This window comes from Furipterus horrens, unplaced genomic scaffold (assembly GCF_987537825.1).
Source record: "Furipterus horrens unplaced genomic scaffold, mFurHor1.1.pri manual_scaffold_5, whole genome shotgun sequence".
NCBI lineage: Eukaryota > Metazoa > Chordata > Mammalia > Chiroptera > Furipteridae > Furipterus > Furipterus horrens.
Window position 1 is genome coordinate 162,610,892 of NW_028327175.1, and position 18,105 is coordinate 162,628,996.

The 18,105-nt window shown below is 36.1% G+C and overlaps 1 protein-coding gene and 1 pseudogene across 3 annotated transcripts in view; both read left to right on the forward strand.

The window, feature by feature from the left end:
• The window catches only part of MCU (mitochondrial calcium uniporter), a 199,275-nt gene that overhangs the window by 114,407 nt on the left and 66,763 nt on the right, over positions 1 to 18,105 (forward strand). The gene's annotated exons all lie outside the window — the stretch shown is intronic.
• LOC150010271 (tumor necrosis factor alpha-induced protein 8 pseudogene) lies at positions 13,387 to 15,099 on the forward strand (annotated as a pseudogene).

An 18,105-nucleotide genomic window follows, 5' to 3' on the forward strand; every position in this document is an offset into this window, starting at 1 on the left:
ACAAAGTACCTTAAAAGCTGTATTATCTCCTTCCCCATCCCCAAAGCCACAGGCTGTGGAGAATTTTAGGGAGGGGTCTCCACCCTGTTACATTACCAACTTCTTAAAAAAAAAAAATTACCAACTTCTTAAAAAAAAATACATTACCAACTTAATAGTAGCCTGAGGTATTCAGGCTTGCTAATAGTTTATGAGGAAACCTAAAATTACTTTGGATAAGCATTTGAATCTGTTTTTTAGGTCTTGCTTGCAGTAGCCACTGGCCTTGGGTATTAGAGTTATTATTGACTTTAGCATGACAGTTATTATGATTACTATAAGTGATCATTAAGAGATGTGACATTTTCAGTTGTCAAGGGCTTATGGTCTAGTTGAAAAAGTATTACAAATATCAGTAAAAGCTGGAAGTATCTTATTTTGTATTAGTTAAGTAACAGAGAGTAGGTAGAGATTTTAATGGATTTGAGTGACCCAAAGAGGGATGAAGTTCTATCAGAAGGGAAGTTAACATTTATTGAGCGCCTTGCATGTACTATTTGAGCTTTATTCAATCAAATACTAACTCTGACTTCTAAATGTAGATAGTTTGACTTGCTTTATTCTTTTAGAATTTTGTAAAATGGAAAATAGTTGTTTGAAAATATGCAAAATAAACAGTGTTTAACTTCCCCCTTGGAAAAGAATTAGATGATAGGAGAATAACAGAGTGGGAAACTTAAAAGACTTAAACAGCTTATGACTGAGCAACTGCTCTGGCTATACTGGATTGAAAAAATGAGATTTAGAATGAAAAGTTCTTCCTGGTAATGTAGGTCATTGTTCTCTCTGTGACTTCAGACTTTCATGTGCTTCAGTGTAGAATGATTAGTGGGAAGGGATAGGCTAAGTTTGAGCAAACTATGATTGCTCTGTTGTGGCAATAACAATATTCACAGTGTTTTGTGAACTATGAAAGTAAAACAGGAAGTACCTCCTGAGAAGTCACTAAAGTTCTCTTTTGTCCTTGATTTCTGTGATCATTTCCATTTTGGAACCTTGAACTCCTTTAACAAACCTTGACTGTAGAATTGACTGGCTTTTACTTATTGAATTATTTAGTGGTGTTGAATCCAAAAGAGGAGAATGTGATATTCTGGACATCCTTAAAAAGCTTGTGTTGTCAAGACATATAAAGACAGCATTGACTCAGAGCATTATCTTAATGATGATATTTGATGACATTAAACATATTGGCACTGAGAGTTATACACTGGAAATAAAAGTAACTTCTACCTTTTAATCCTTCTTTTATAGCAATATTAATTCGGTGTATAAACATATGGCCAGTTTTGCCTCTGTTCTGTCTCTATAATATTTTCTTATTTTGGGCAAGGCAGAAAATTAAGATATTTTGTTGGATGCCATTTGAAAATTTGGTGAGAGAAGCCTTTGAAAATGGTTTCTGGATCCTAACTAGCATATCTGAAAATCAAGGTTAAGGAGGAATTTAGGTCAATTTTCATTATTTTGACAAATTGGGATGAGGTAGGATAGGCCTTTTAATTTGCAAGTCACCCATAGTTCAACTGAATAACTACTTTGAGGCAGTAGCTTTCACAGTAAGTCTGACATTTTGGTGAGAAGGGAGAGTGGCAAGAGATAAAGGAGGTGAGAAAATAATTTTTTTAGGCATTCACACAAAACTCTCTTTTATATATTTGAAAACTGATATCTCTTTGCATTTTTATTTAACAAAAGATAGGTCTTAGGGATTAACATGGTGTTTCAAATAGATGTATTAAAGGAAATACTAGTGAGATGCTCCTCCCATTGGAGGGTAGTTGGTAGAAGGAAGCCTCCTTGCATCACAGCTGATCTGTCACCATTAGGCCTCCTCTCAGGTATTTCAAAGTGTTTTTGGCCAACAAAATAGCCCATCATGACTGTTGTAGTTCCTATTTGACTTTTATAATAAAGACATTTATTCCCTCTCCTCTACTCAGATTAGTTTTGGGATATTAAAGAACTCAGCATGTTCTAAAATTAAGAATCTTTTTTAGGCAAGGGTTTTAGGTAAAAATTAACACACACACACTATTAAGATACAAGTTGTTAGTCCTTTCATTAATTGTTACTATTTCCCACTATTTCTTTCACCCCAACATGGTAAATACTCATAGTTAAGTTTAGATAACAGCATACTAAGTATAAAATGCCAAGTTATAAGAGGAAGTCAGAGAGAAAACTTTTTTCTTTCAAAGAGCTTACAATATTCTGAGTATTTAGCACTTGAAGTTTCCTAGTTAATAGTAGCCCATCAACCTTAGCATTTTGGATTTTTAATAAAAGCTTTCCTTTTTAATTATTAACTTGAAAATTTTCAAACCAACAGAAAAATTGAAATAATAGTACTATGGAAATCAAAATTACCTTTATTTAGATTCATTAATTTTTAACATTTGCCACTGTATAATTTATTTTTACTGAGCCTTTCGAGACATTATTGACACTTCATCCATTAAAAAGTTAAGCATACGTTCTCTAAGAATAAGAACATTCTTCTACTTAGCCACAATATAACTATTACACCCAAGAAATTCAACATTGATACAATACTATTCAATATTAACTAATATACAGTCCATTGAAGCATATCATGGGAGGTATAGTTGACTCAAGGAAAAATGTTCTTTCTGCCCACTTAAAAATAAATAATTTTCCCCCTTGAAGATAAGTCTAAGAAGAAACTGCTATTTATTCTAGGAAGCTGAGTGGCAGATATCGATACAGGGCAAGAAGTAATAATTGTGCTTGAAGTAGCCATCTTCCATGAGTGAGAATTTACTGAAAGCTATTATTTATTTATCTTACATGTTTGCCTTAAAATGTATTTCACCTGTGCTGTGCATGTATATAATATATTTACATACCTTATGTTTTTGTTGGCTGTTGTTTGCTAACATTTATAGAGAATTTGTCAGTAAGAAATAAATTATTATTTTCCTTGTTGTAAGAACTGTTAGATTGATTCTTAATGATTTTTCTCATTCTCCTATTAGATTAGTGATACTCATGAACTTCCCAGCTTAATTTGTTGAAAAGAAATAAATATTTTTGGTGTCTTTTTACTTTTTACTTCATGCTTAAGTGATTATTTGTCACAATTAGTCAGGCTTTGCTTTGAAGAGAGGCATAACAAGGAATCACTTGATATTTTGCTGGCAGATGATCAAATAGATATCAACTTTTGGACTTCTTTTCGTCTATTTGACTAGGATTTTTTAATGGGACAATAACATGATGTTTCAGTGTTTTGGTCAGTAGTTATTCCCTACTACACCCTGTTTGTGTTCACTTTCCATTTTGTTTTGTTTTGTTTTCAAATGGTGATAAGATACTAGATTTCACACAATTATCTGCCTTATAACAATTCAGTATTGAGAACAGGACCTGAACTTTATGTATCAAATTCTGTTCCTAGATTCAGTACCCATTCTGCCAACTGAAATTGATTTTTGCTTTATCTTTAAAGCATTGTCCATTTTTAACTTTCTGACTTCCTTGTTACTTGTGTCTTGGAGAAGTGATGGGTTCCTAAATTGCAGGATACAGACTTGAAAGGGAACGAGATCTATGTTGAAAAGCAAAAGGAAAAGTTTTATAAGGGTTTTAAATACTTTTTAAACCAAAGCATTTGTCCCCAAAGCCTGAATGCAATACAAAATTGATATTTTCTTAATGACATTCTCCCCTCATGCAAAGTGTAGTGAAGTAGTCAGCTAATTTTAAACTTCATCTGGTGTTTAAATGTTGTGAATTATATGTGATAAGCTTTTTAAGGATTGGATATTCTTTCTAGAAATCTGGTTTAAAACCAATTAGGCTATGTAACTCCAGAGAGTAAAAATGACTCAGATCAGACTTATCTTCTAGTCTTAATAAGATTAATATGTATGCCTGGATTCTTAACAAGAAATTGATCTCATCAGAAGGAAGCAAACATACATGCTTTTCTGGTTGACTAATTCCACAGTATTTATGGTAGCAACATATTCTCTTTGGAAAGTTTCTTACAACAGTTTCTTGAAGCTTTTGATTTGGCAGTGATAGAATAGCACTCTGGTCAAGCAAGAAAAAAGGAGAAAAAAAAAAGGTCAGCTTTAACTAAACTGGTCTTAAAAGCCCCTGATAATAATACCACATCCAACAATTGTAGAATACGTGGCTATTTTCAAATGTACTTGGGACATTTTCCAAAATTGACCATAAGCTAGTCCATAAAACAAGTCTTAATAAACTTCAAAAGATTGAAATCATATAGAGTATGCTTTCTAACTACAGTGGAGTTAAGCTAGAAATCATAACATTTTCACTGGGAAATCTTCTGCTATTAGAAAAGTGCATCAAAAAAGAAATAACAACCCAAACAATAACAAATTAGAAGAAAAGTAGATGTAATTTTCCAATATCAGGAACAAAAAAAGGAAATATCACTACAGATTCTACAACTATTAAAAAAGTAAGAGGGTATTCTGAATAGCTTTATGCCAGTAAATTTAAAAAGTCACATGAAATTGACAAATTCCTAGAATAACATAACTTGCTAAAAACAATGCTGATCTCAAAAAAGACAAAGTACTCAGTTTAAGTTAAAAGACGTCTGGCCAAGATGGAGGCCTAGACAGACACACTGCGTCTCCCTCCACAACTAAGAAGGAATACAACTACCACAAAACTAGAGACAACCAGAAGTTCCAGAAAAACTAGCTGCATGGAAATTCAACAAAGATATAAAGAAGAAATACTCATCCAGACAGGTAGGAGGGGTGGAGCAGGGGCAGAGAGGACACGATGTAGTGGCGGCAGCAGCAGCAGGCCGGCGGAAAGTGTAGTCACATGTTTTAAAAAGTCAGTAGGGACACTTGGGGAGCGCTCCCAGACCAGATCACACAGCTCATGGTTCCAGCGCCAGGGAAAATGAAGCTTCATTGCTTCTGACTGTGCAAACCAATGGGGGTTGGGGTGGAGGCAGAAACTGCCAATCTCTATCAGAGTCCGCTTGTTTAAAGGGCCTCCACAGACCCACCCACTCTGTGAAGAAAGGCCAGGCAAATAGCTAGAGGAGCACCAGTCCCATATGGAAGTGGGAGAAGTGCCTGGAAAAGGGGCGAGTGCTGAGCAAGCAGCATTGTTCCCTCTCAGACCCCTGCCCCACACACAGTGCCACAATGTTAGTACGGGTCGCCTGTACTGACAAATAGCTAAGGCTCCACCCCTTATGACGTAACAGGTGCGACAGCTCTACCTAAGACATAGAGGCAAACAAACACAGGAGCCTGTCAAGATGAGGAGACAGAGAAGTATGGCCCAAAAGAGGGAATGGATCAAGGTTCCAGTGGGAGAACTAAGCGACAAGGAGATAGCCAACTTAACAGATGAAGAGTTCGAAACACTGGTGATAAAGAGGCTCAAAGGCTTGACAGATATGCTTGAGTATGGCAAATGCATAAAGGAAGAAGTGAAGGCTATGCTAAATAAAGGGAAATCGACACAAAATCAGTGGTGAAGGGAAGGAGACTGGGGTTCAAATTAATGATCTGGAACATAAGGAAGAAAAAAAACAGTCAACCAGTACAGAATGAGGAAACAAGAATTGAAAAAAACGAGGAGAGGCTTAGGAACATCTGGGGCAACTTTAAACATGCCAACATCTGAATCATATGGATGCCAGAAGGAGAAGAGGAAGAGCAAGAAATTGAAAGCTCATGTGAAAAAAATAAAGGAAAACTTCCAAATTTGGGGAAGGGAACACACATACAAGTCCAGGAAGCACAGAGGGTCCCAAACAAGCTAGACCCAAGGAGGACCACACAAAGACACATCATAATTAAAATGCCAAAGATTCAAGGTAAAGAGAGAATCTTAAAAGCAGCAAGAGAAAAGAAGAGCGTTACCTACAAATGGGTTCCTATAAGACTATCAACTGATTTCTCTAAAGAAACTTTGCAGGCAAGAAAGGACTGGCAAGAAGTATGCAATGTAATGAAAAGCAAGGACCTACAGCCAAGATTACTATATTCAGCAAAGCTATCATTTAGAATGGAAGGGCAGATAAAGTGCTTCCCAGACAGGGTAAAACTAAAGGAGTTCATCATTACCAAGCCATTAGTATGTGAATTGTTAAAGGGACTTATTTAAGAAAAAGAAGATCAAAATTATGAACACTAAAATGACAACAAACTCACAACTATCGACAACTGAATCTAAAAAATAAAAACAAACTCCAACTAAGAAAACCAGAATAGTAGCAGAATCATAGGTATGGGGATCATTTGGAGGGTTATCAGCTGGGAGGGGGTAGGGGGAGAAATTGGGAAATGATCCAGGGATTAAGAGCGTAATTGATTGGTACAAAATAGTGGTGTTAAGAATAATATAGGAAAGGATGAAACCAAAGAACTTATATGCACGACCCATAGACATGAACTAAGTGGAGGTGGTATTGCTGGAGGGAAGGTAGGTACTGGGCGGAGGGGAGCAAGGGGAAAAATAATTTGGGACTACTATAACAACATAATAAAATATACTTTAAAAAATTTTTATTTATCAAAACACCATGACGAGAGAGAAGCAACAAGCTACAGAGTAAGACAAGACATTACAATACATATACCTGACAAAGGACTCAATATCCTAACTTTTTTGAAAAATTTAATAAGAAAAATGAAAACTAACAAAAAAGCAAGCAAGAGATTTGGATGACTACTTACAGAGGATATATAAATGGTCAAGAAACATGAAAAGAATCAACCGCATTAATCATCAAGGAATAAAACAACTGGGAGATAACATGTGTACATACCAGAATACCCAAAATTTAATAAAACTTACGGTACCAGGTAGTCACAAGAATGTGGAGCATCTGGATCTCTTAAACACTGGTAAATGTGTAAGTTGGTACCTGCCACTTTGAAAAACTGCAGTATCCGTTAAAGTTGAGCATATGCATATATTATGACTCAGCAGTTCTCCTAGCTATGTATCCATAGGACATACATACATAAGTGTGCCTAAAAACATATAAAGAGCATTCACTGCAGTACCATTAGCTAAATCTGGAAATAGCTCAAATTTCCATTTTGTAATATTCATACAATGGATTAATATAATAGACACATAGATATGCAGCAATGAATAAAAATTGCTGTACTGAACAATGAGGATGAATTTAATAGCTAAAACGTTGAACAGTGAAGGCCAAACAAATTATTAATGCCATATAGTTTTATTAGTGTAAAGTCCAGGCCTTTATCAGAAAACAAAATCTTCAGCTTCCTTCTTTTCACTTCCCATGAAAAGCGAAACTGGAGAAATGGTGTTTATTGAAGACTGTTTAATGGGTAACAGTCCTATTTTTCTTTCTTTTTAATAGTTTGGAACTTAATACAGTAGTTATGAATGTTTTGATGGCTCACACACTCTTTTCCCCCAGTTTTTGTCTTATAATATTTTTATTTTTCTTGGTCCTGATTTTTAAATTTTAATTTTAGAATTAAAAAAATTACCACTGTTTTTTGATATGTGTATATTGTAGTTGCCCCCAAATTTTTTGTAGAGCAGACTGAGGATAAACATAACAATTTTAAAAATTGAGCCCTGTGCATACTTAGAAAACAGAGGATGGTAGTCATAGTGGTAACAGGAATGTTTCGATATATAGATAGATAAGGATCTGCTAGTCTCTTTCATGTGTAAAAATGTGACCAGAACAGTTTCCTAAGAGATTGGTCCCCATATGGTCCCTAAACAGATGTAGGGATCAGCTGGATTCAGGCATAATGGGCTGAGGACTATTCTGGATTGAGTTTTCAGTTTAGAATCACATATATATGAAAATTACCTTAACAACCTTATTTGATCTTGTCCTTTGTACTGTACTAACACCTTTATATTAATTGTAAGTAATGTGTTCATTATCTGAAGTTACACCTTGGAACAGCCTTATTAAGTGTTATTAAAAATCAAGCAAATTAAATTCCGTTTCCTGAAGGTAGATAAAAAGAGGAAAAGAGATCAAAATCTGTATATTATGAGGCTAGAGTGTTAAAGACAAATAAGATGTAGGAATGTTTTAAATCATTAACCAAAGGTGGATTTGTTATTCTTATGGTATTCCTGTTGGATAAAGTCTGAAAGGACTGAAAAAAACATTATTGGTCACCTAGTAAATGATTCTATTACTTATATTCTGGCTTGAGATTTACAATTCAGGAGGACAGTTATGTTAGAAATGCAGACAGCATGTTCATTTTGTTTTTAATTGGGTAAAATAACTTAACAATAAATGGAAAAGGAATTCTGAAGCAAAACCAACCACTCTTTTTATGGTTTAGTCTTCTCATGGTATAAGTCTATTATGCTTACACAACACATGGAGGTTGGAGAGTGATTTTTATAGCAGCTGTTGTGTCCCTCTAGTTGCAGGGGAATAAAAAAGGCCTGCAGTTATTTATATTTGTGAGTGGTAACTACATCCTTTTTCATTATTAGCTGAATCTAAAGCAACACTGAAAATCACACAAGGCCTACCTTTGGTTTGAAATTGTTTACTTCATTAATATGAGGAATATGTGAGATGACTTCTCACCACTACTTCTTTTCCCCCTTTTATCCTTTGCTAAGAAAAAAAGTAAGCAAGTCTGTAACTAAATGGCAAAATAAAGAAACAACATTGGAGTGTAGACTGAAATCTACAATGTAATTATTTTTTGTTCTATCCCAGTTTTTCTTTTGCATTTTGGAGGTTACAGAAGAATAAGTACATCTTATTATATTTTATTCTTAAAAAAGGAGAAGAATAGAACAGGGCATTTTGGAGTAATTTATATCTATATATCTATCACGAGAATTATGTTCTTTTTCTCTCTCAACTTTTATTTGGAAAGAATTTTAAGCTGACAGAAAAGTTGCTGAAAGAGTACAATGCTCAGTATTAAATCCTTCACCTAGATTCATCAGTTATTGTTACTTTGCCACAGGTGCTTTATTTCTGTCTACATATACACACACATGTGTGTGTATATATATAATTATTATTCTTTATTTCCCGATTCATTTGACAGTGTCAACCATCATAATCCTTCTGCACTAAATGCTTCAGTCATGTTTTTCTTAAGAACATTAACATTCCTGCTCTGTACAAAATACAGAATCTGATTTTAATTTTTCCCGAATCTTGTCTATTACCTGTGTTTTATAATCATTCAAGAACAAAAGAAGCAGTGAGGGGAATTATTAATAGTAGCCACCCACTTCCTAAGTTATTCACCACTAGGCATCTTCCAGAAAGCAAGTGTGAAAATGAAAGATAGAGGTTGATTTTTAAACTTACATAAATATAAAATAATTGATGAAGGCCTTTATACCATTAAATGTAGACCCAGTTTCTTGAGTATCACATACAGTTAAACCATTTTTCTAAATACTTAGTGGGGTTGAATTCTGGGGAAGATGGAAGCCTAGACAGACATGCTTTGTCCCACTCCGCAACTAAGAAGGAATACAACTACTTCAAAACTAGAGACAACAAGAAGCTCCAGAAAATCAAGCTGCATGGAAGTCTAACAAACAAAGATATGAAGAAGAAATACTCATCTAGACAGGTAGGAGGGGCAGAGAGGATGCGGTGTGGTGGCAGTGGCAGCAGTGGCAGTGGCAGCAGGGACAGCAGTGGCAGGACAGTGGAAAGTGCAGTCACATGTTTTAAAAAGTGGGGAGGGACACCTGGGAAGTGCTCCCAGACCCAGACCAGACCATGCAGCTATGGTTCCAGCACTGGGGAAAATAAAGACTCATTGCTTCTGTCTGTGCAAACCAGTAGGGGTTGGGACGGAGGCAGAAACTGCCAGTCTTTCAGCAGAGTCCGCTTGTTTAAAGGGTCCCCGCAGTTCTAGAACATCCGCAGACCCACCCACTCTGGGGATGACGGCCAGGGCAACAACTAGAGAGGTGCCAGGCCCATATGGAAGTGGAAGAAGTGCCTGGAAAAGGGGCAAGTGCTAGGCAAGCGGCATTGTTCCCTCTCAGACCCCTTCCCCACATACAGCACCACAACATCAATATGGATCACCTGTACTGACGAATACCTAAGGCTCCACTCCTTATGACGTAACAGGTGTGAAAGCTCTACTTAAGATGTAAGCAAATAAACATAGGTGCCTTTCAAGATGAGGAGATGGAGAAATATGGTCCAAAAGAGGGAATGGATCAAGGTTCCAGTGCGAGAACTAAATGATGAGGAGATAGCCAACCTAAGAGACCTACAGTTCAAAACCCTGGTGGTAAAGTTGCTTACAGGCTTGACAGATATGCTTAAGTATGACAAATATATAAGGGAAGAAGTGAAGGCTATGCTAAATGAAACAAAGGAAAATCACACAAAACCAATGGTGAAGGGAAGGAAACTGGGGTTCAAACCAATGATTTGGAACATAAGGAAGAAAAAAACAGTCAACCAGTACAGAATGAGGAAATAAGAACTGAAAAAAATGAGGAGAGGCTTAGGAACCTCTGTGGCAACTTTAAACATACCAACATCCGAATCATATGGGTGCCAGAAGGACAAGAGAAAGAGCAAGAAATTGAAAGCTTATGTGAAATAAAAAAATGAAGGAAAGCTTCCCTAATTTGGCAAAGTCCAGGAAACACAGAGAGTCCTAAACCAGCTAGACCCAAAGAGGACCACACCGAAACACATCGTAATTAAAATGCCAAAGATTCAAGATAAAGAGATCTTAAAAAGAGCAAGGGAAAAGCAGAAAGTTACCTACAAAGGGGTTTCTATAAGACTATCAGCTGATTTCTGAAAAGCAACTTTGCAGGCAAGAAGGGACTGGCAAGGAGTATTCAATGTGATGAAAAGCAAGAACCTACAATCAAGATTACTCTATTCAGCAAAGCTATCATTTAGAATGAAAGGGCAGATAAAGTGCTTCCTAGACAAAGTAAAGCTAAAAGAGTTAATCATCACCAAGCCATTAGTATATGCAATGTAAAGGGACTTATTTAAGAAAAAGAAGATCAAAATTATAAACATTAAAATGACAACAAACTCACAACTATCAACAACTGAATCTAAAAAATAAAAACAATTCAACTAAGCAAACCAGAATAGTAGCAGAATCATAGGTATGGGGATCAGTTGGAGGGTTATCAGCTGGACGGGGGAAAGGGAAGATATGGGGAAATGGTGTAGCAATTAAGAAGCATAATTGGTTGGTCAAAATAGACAAGGTGAAGTTAAGAATAGTATAGGAAAGGGTGAAGCCAAAGAATTTATATGCATGGCCCATGGCCATGAACTAAGGAGGGTGGGATTGCTGGAGGGGAGCAAAGGGAAAAAAATGGGACTCTAACATCGTAATCAATAAAATATACTTAAAAAATAAAAAAAGAAAAAGAAAATAGTGGGGTTTATTTCATCAATTTATAGACTTTAGAGTTGGAAGGGCCTTACAATGTATGTTGTATATAACCTGTTTGTTTTACACATGTGAGGAGAACTAAGGGTCAAGGTCATATAACCAGAGATGAGACTAGAATCTTGTTTTTCAAACTATCAGTGCAGTATTTCTTCTATTATGTCATGTTCCCTCCTCATGAGCCCTAGTTGCTTATACCATGGTCTTGATAAATGAGAAAGGTGAAATGTCTGAGGCTACAACACTTAACTAATGTATCCCCTTGAATCTCATTTGTATGAACTGTAGCGGTGCTTCTTAAACTTTAATGTGCATGTGAATTTACTAGTGATCTTGTTGAAATGTAAATTACGATTCACTAACTGTGTGGTCAGGCCTGAGAGTCTGCATTTCTAATATGTTCATCTGAAGCTGATGTTGCATATCCATGGACTACATTTTAAATAGCAGTTATCTAAACAAGCACAGAAATATTGTAGTCTTCAGGCACCACCAGCAAAGTAGAAAAAAACTACGAAATATTTTAGTTACATAAAGTATAGCTAATAATATAACTAATACCTGTTTTCTCATCATCAAACCAAAATAAAATATTTCTAAATGTTCTTGTTTTTCTAACTTTTATGCCACTTAAGAGAAGTGAGTTTTAGCCTAATACATTAATTTATAGATGCAACTTTATTTTCCTAATATTGTTATATCAACAAATACTGAGATTCCACAGACTTGAATGGTACTATAGAAGGAGATAGGAATTCAGGTGATGAACCATAGTCAAATTGAACTGTCAATCAGAAAGAACAACTAATGATGTTCCATTTTTACTCTCAATAAAAACATTTTTCAAGCTAACTGTACTCATTGATTTAAAAAATATTTGAGATTTCACATTCCTATTGTAGTTTACATTCTGATTTCATTCCCTCATCTGTATCTAAGTCTATATTCTGCTTTGAATTGTGCAAGTGATTGTTGAAAGGTGCAAAACTAGGTTTTATCAGACAGGAAGTCCCTTAAAGTAAAGATATTGCATTTGGGTTTTTGCTGTTTTAAAATAATAATTTGCCTTTTGAAATCCTAGCGATTTCACTGCTAAGATTATACCCGAAAAATCCTAAAACCCTAACTCAGAAGAACTTATGCACCCCTACGTTCATAGCAGCACTGTTTACAATAGCTAAGTGCTGGAAACAGCCTAAGTGCCCATCTGTAGATGAGTGGATCAAAAAACTGTGGTACATTTACACAATGGAATACTATGCAGCAGAGAGAAAGAAGGAACTCCTGCCATTTGCAACAACATGGATGGAACTAGAGAGAATTATGCTTAGTGAAATAAGCCAGGCAAAGAAAGAAAAATACCATATGATATCACCTAATACAGGAAACTAAAGAACAACACAAACGAACTAAATAGGACAAAGAGCAGAATAACAGTCAATAGGGGGAGAGGGGGGAGGGAGAGAAGGGGGATAAGTAAGGGAAGGGTTTAGTCAAGGAACGTGTATAAATGACTCATGGACATGGACTACGGGGAGGGATATGATTGTGGGAGAAGGGGTTGGCTGGGTGGGGGTGAGCAATGGGGGAAAAATGGGACAACTGTAATTGAAAAACCAAAAAATGAAATTAAAATAATAATAATAATAATAATAATAATTTGCAGTACATTTAATGGCCATCTCAATACAACATGGAATACATTTATACCTACATCAGTTAAAAATTTTTTAAAAAGGTTTAATACATATAAGAAAATTTGTACTTTGAATATCTCCCAAAATGCTCATACATAATGATTACTTCCTTATTTCTCAGAATAATTTATCAGTAAAACAACAGTTCCCATGAGAGGGAAACCGGACACAAAGGAAGTTATAAAACTTGTCAAAGATATTGAGATATAAAGAAAAAGACAGGTCCCGCCTTGGCTGATCGATCCGCGGGAACCCGCGAGCGTTGGAGCGAGTGGGGAGCTCTGTCCGCGCCGTCAGATCACCCAGCTCCTCCCTCTGTCCCGGCGCCACCGCGCCCCCTCTTCCGATGGCCACAGATGTCTTTAATTCCAAAAACCTGGCTGTTCAGGCACAAAAGAAGATCTTGGGTAAAATGGTATCCAAATCCATCGCCACCACCTTAATCGATGACAGGAGTAGTGAGGTGCTGGATGAGCTCTACCGCGTGACCAGGGAGTACACCCAGAACAAAAAGGAGGCGGAGAAGATCATCAAAAACCTCATCAAAACAGTCATCAAGCTGGCCATTCTTTACAGGAATAACCAGTTTAATCAAGACGAGCTGGCGCTGATGGAGAAATTTAAGAAGAAAGTGCATCAATTTGCTATGACCGTGGTCAGTTTCCATCAGGTGGATTTCACCTTTGACCGGAATGTGTTGTCCAGGCTGCTGAATGAGTGCAGAGAGATGCTTCACCAGATCATCCAGCGCCACCTCACCGCCAAGTCGCATGGTCGGATTAATAATGTCTTTGATCATTTTTCAGATTGTGATTTCTTGGCTGCCTTGTATAATCCCTTTGGGAAATTTAAACCCCACTTACAAAAACTTTGTGATGGTGTCAACAAAATGTTGGATGAAGAGAACATATGAGCCTATGAATGAAAATGGGACTGCTCATGATTTGTTTGAAGATGGAGCACTATTGATTTATGAAGAAAAGAAGAATTTTTTGAAGAGAAAACATACTTCAGAAAGACTGCCCAATTCAGTTGTCAGACATTAATGATAATATTTTATGCGGCTTGTTTTATTTGAAGAAATGCATATTGCCAAAATTTGTGGTTAAAAACGTCCTAAGGGTTAACAGGTCATGGGAAAGATGCGTGGTCACGTAATGCAAGGACGGAGTTATACAAAGACAGATACGTATGGCTCCAAACCTCAAGACATCTTTTTTAGGGCAGTTGTTGTTGTGTTGGTGACACATTGGATATTTTTAACGTGTACGGAGTTCCGTATTTTGATTCACTTTTATTCCTCACCATGTATATGTACCTCTTTTAAAAAGCCAAGAACTTTCTCTTCCTGTTACTTCTCTTTTTGAGACACTTCCATTTTCAAGTCTACCTTTTGTGACAGATTCTTTTCAAGATTTTTGTCATTGACATTCAAGAATTAAGGCAGTCAAATTTGAACCCTCAAAGAAATAGAAAATGGCTTCTCTGAAATCAATTTTGTAGAAAACAACTGTATTTGACATTATGAATAATGCCTTATATAAGAATATGCTTCTGGAGTCGAGTACAGCAAGACTTCACAAAATGTGATAATTCCCCAAAATATAACGGCATACCATTGCCTTGAAATGCTTGCTGAGGGCTTAACTTTTATGTTACCTTGAAAATGCTCTTACGGAATCTCCCTTTTTAATATTCATTTCAAATGTAAGAGACAAAGAGAAAATCTAGATAATTCTTGATATTAGGACAATAAAAAGTAAGTGGTATTAAGAAAAATGAAAGTCTTTATTTTAGATATGAGCCCATCAAAATAATTTAGGGGGATCAAGGGCAAAAGGGAAGAAAGAATTTTGTTACAGAACATGAGAATGAAAATCGATGCATTTCAATGTTTAATAAGGTTTGATAAGTAAATAAAGAATGTTGCTTTTTTTATTTAACTGATGAGGTTGTTACTATTTTTTATCGGCTATTTTGATAAGTAAACCAAAGAGTATTTGCACTCAAAAGAAAAAGACAAAGAAGACAACTCAAGTAAATATTAAGATTCTACTTTCTCCTAGTGTATGATGTGGGGAGGGTACCTATATATAAAGAAATGAAGGCAGTCTTCAGGGTGATCATGATTCAGAAATGGAGGCAGGCATCTAAACAGACGATTAGAATACACTGTGACAATGAAAAAGAGGTATGGGGGAAATCTAGGAGCAGCTCAAGAAGTTTGTAAAGGAAATGAAGTTTTGGAGAATGTTAATACATTTAATGATAAAAGAAACTACTAGAGTTAAGAATTTCTGTAAAATAGAGGGATGGATAGATAACATGATAATGTAGAAATCTAGTTGAATGGTATAAAAGAGCATTCACTGTAAAACTCTTTGAATTATGATGTATGTTTGAAAAGTTTCATAACAAAATGTTAGATAAAATAATAGTTGTAAAAAAAAAACAAGTAGGATGATGTAAAGAGGCCATAGTTTTCACTTGTGAAGAGTAAGTTCTTAAGAAATAGAGGGAAAGGAACAAAATAGAAAATAACTTTTCAATTCACTGTGAAGAGGGCAGGTTGTCATTTAAAGAAGGCAGAAATTTCTTGCTCTGTTATCATTAACATATATTTCATGAGAGCCAAGAGAGTAAAAATACATCCATTAGGGAAAATGTCGCAACCATCGTGGTATAAATATATTTCAGCTGTAGTGTAGATTGCCTCAGCTATCTAGGGGTCTAGATTACACAATGAAATTTTAGTAGATTTTATTGTTTCTATGTCTTTTTTCATGCTGTTGAGTATCCTCATAGTCATTACTCTAAACTCTAAATCTGTTGCATTGCTTGCCTCCCTTTCATTTAACTCTTCTGGAGGATTGCCTTGTTTCATTTGGGGCCTATTTCTTTGTCTTTGCATTTGGATGCCTCTTTGTGTTTGTTTCAATGTACTGGGTAGATCTGCAAAGACTGGTGCAGGCCTATGTGAGACATTGCCTGTGACTGGCCCTGGGCAACCTATTTGGACCTGTCAGCAATTCACAGCTTGTAGTGCTCTCTGAGGGATTTGGGTATGTTTAGAAAGAACCAGTCTATGCATCCAAGGCCAGCTTATACCAGCACCTGGGCTCGGGGAGGATCAGCTAAAGTCTCAGAGGTACCAGAGGTCTGCATTAGTTCTTAAACTTAATCACTGATATAGCCTAAAGCTTTACTCAGCAGCCCCACTTAAGCTCCACGGGGTGGGGCAGAATAATTTCTGCAAGCAAGGCTATTGCTTTCCCTCGGGCTGATGCCACTTGGAGGCGGAGTGTTCTGCCTAAGAAAGATGGCTCCTGCGTTATGAGGAATGACTCAGCACAGGGATCCTGGGGGGTGGGGGGGACTGTTCCTTCATCTCTCTCCCCAGAGCCAAAAACCCCAGGCTCTCCTTACACATCTCTAGTCTGCTCTGCCCTCCCTCTGCCTGAGCCCAGGGTAAGTGGCTGCAAATGGAATTTTGTGCATTAGCCCTTTTGTGTAGTGGCCCTTTAAGAGGCTCTCTGTGTCTCCAGTTGTTTCTCCCTGGTGGACAGAAACCCCGCAGCTGGTTGTTATCTGGGTTCCTTTCCCAGCCTGGTACTGTAGGCTGGGGTGCCCCGCTTGGGGTTTATACCCCACACTTCTCAGGGGAAACCCCCAGCTGCTGAAATATTCCCCTGGAACTTCAGCTGCAGCCCTTGGGAGCCCAGCCAACTCTCTTGAGCCTTCCCTGCACTCCCTACCAGTCTTGTTGTGATGAAGTGGTTTCTTTGGTAGGTCCTTGGTTATAAGGCTTCTCTCTGGCTAGTGTTCAGCTGGTTATTCAGGATGATTTCTCTACAATTTAGTTGTAATTCCAGATTGGTCCTAGTTGAAGGTGAATGTAGCTTCCAGTTACTCCTCTGCTGTCTTGGATCTCCTGAATGTCACCTTTTAGTTTTTGTAGGTTTTGGACTCTGGTTCTTGTACAGTATAAACCATAGTTTGCAAATTTTGGGGTAATAACAAAATCTAAAATAAAAACATTATTTATAAATCAAGTTAATTTATACAAAGTTAACTTTATAAGTAGTGATATACTAGAAAGAATACCAATCTTTTCAATCTTAGAACCTAGTTATTGATTTCAAAACATAATGTAAGAGAATTTGCTATAATGAGCATTTCTTGGTACTGTTAAATGGATAAATGTTTGTATATATTAAGATAAAAATGACATTTTATCAATTCATATGTTGAATGATATGATATACAACTAGTTAGAGTTAAAGTTTGAGTGTTCTGATTATTTTAGTCTATTGCTAGATCAGCAATGGTGAAGAATCTTACGTCTAAAGTCTTGCCTTGTATGGTTTTATATACTGAACATTGTCTTACCTGACTCTCAAAGCACTGTGAGTTTGATGAACAAGTATTAATTTTTAAATAACTTTATTTATAATTTAAGAGCTCAATTTGATTCCACGATTATAAAACTAACGTTGAAAGATGCAACAAAAAGTCCTTCAGATTGCTTTGTTTTATAGATAGAAAATTCTCTTAGATATCAAAGATATATAAATTGAATCATGACTTCTATTATAAAGTAACAATATATTCTAGTGAGGGGAATGTTACCTGTGTTCTAATAAAATGTAGTAACAATTTTTTGTAATATATTCAAGAAGAAAATAATTTTCTAATATTAAACTAATAGATAACAACTCTCAAAATGTAAATATCACCTTCACTTAAACTGTATAAGAAACTTCGTTTCCTTGGTGAATTTTTGAAAGAAGAATAAAATATGTCCTGTATCTAGTCTAATCCTTAAATGTTTATGATGCTATCAGAAGAGATTCTCTTTTAAAACCTCAGGTTTACCTTTAACACATAAGTATAATAGTTTATATTGTGTAATATTTGTTTAGGAATAGTTATGGCTTTTGAAATGCATT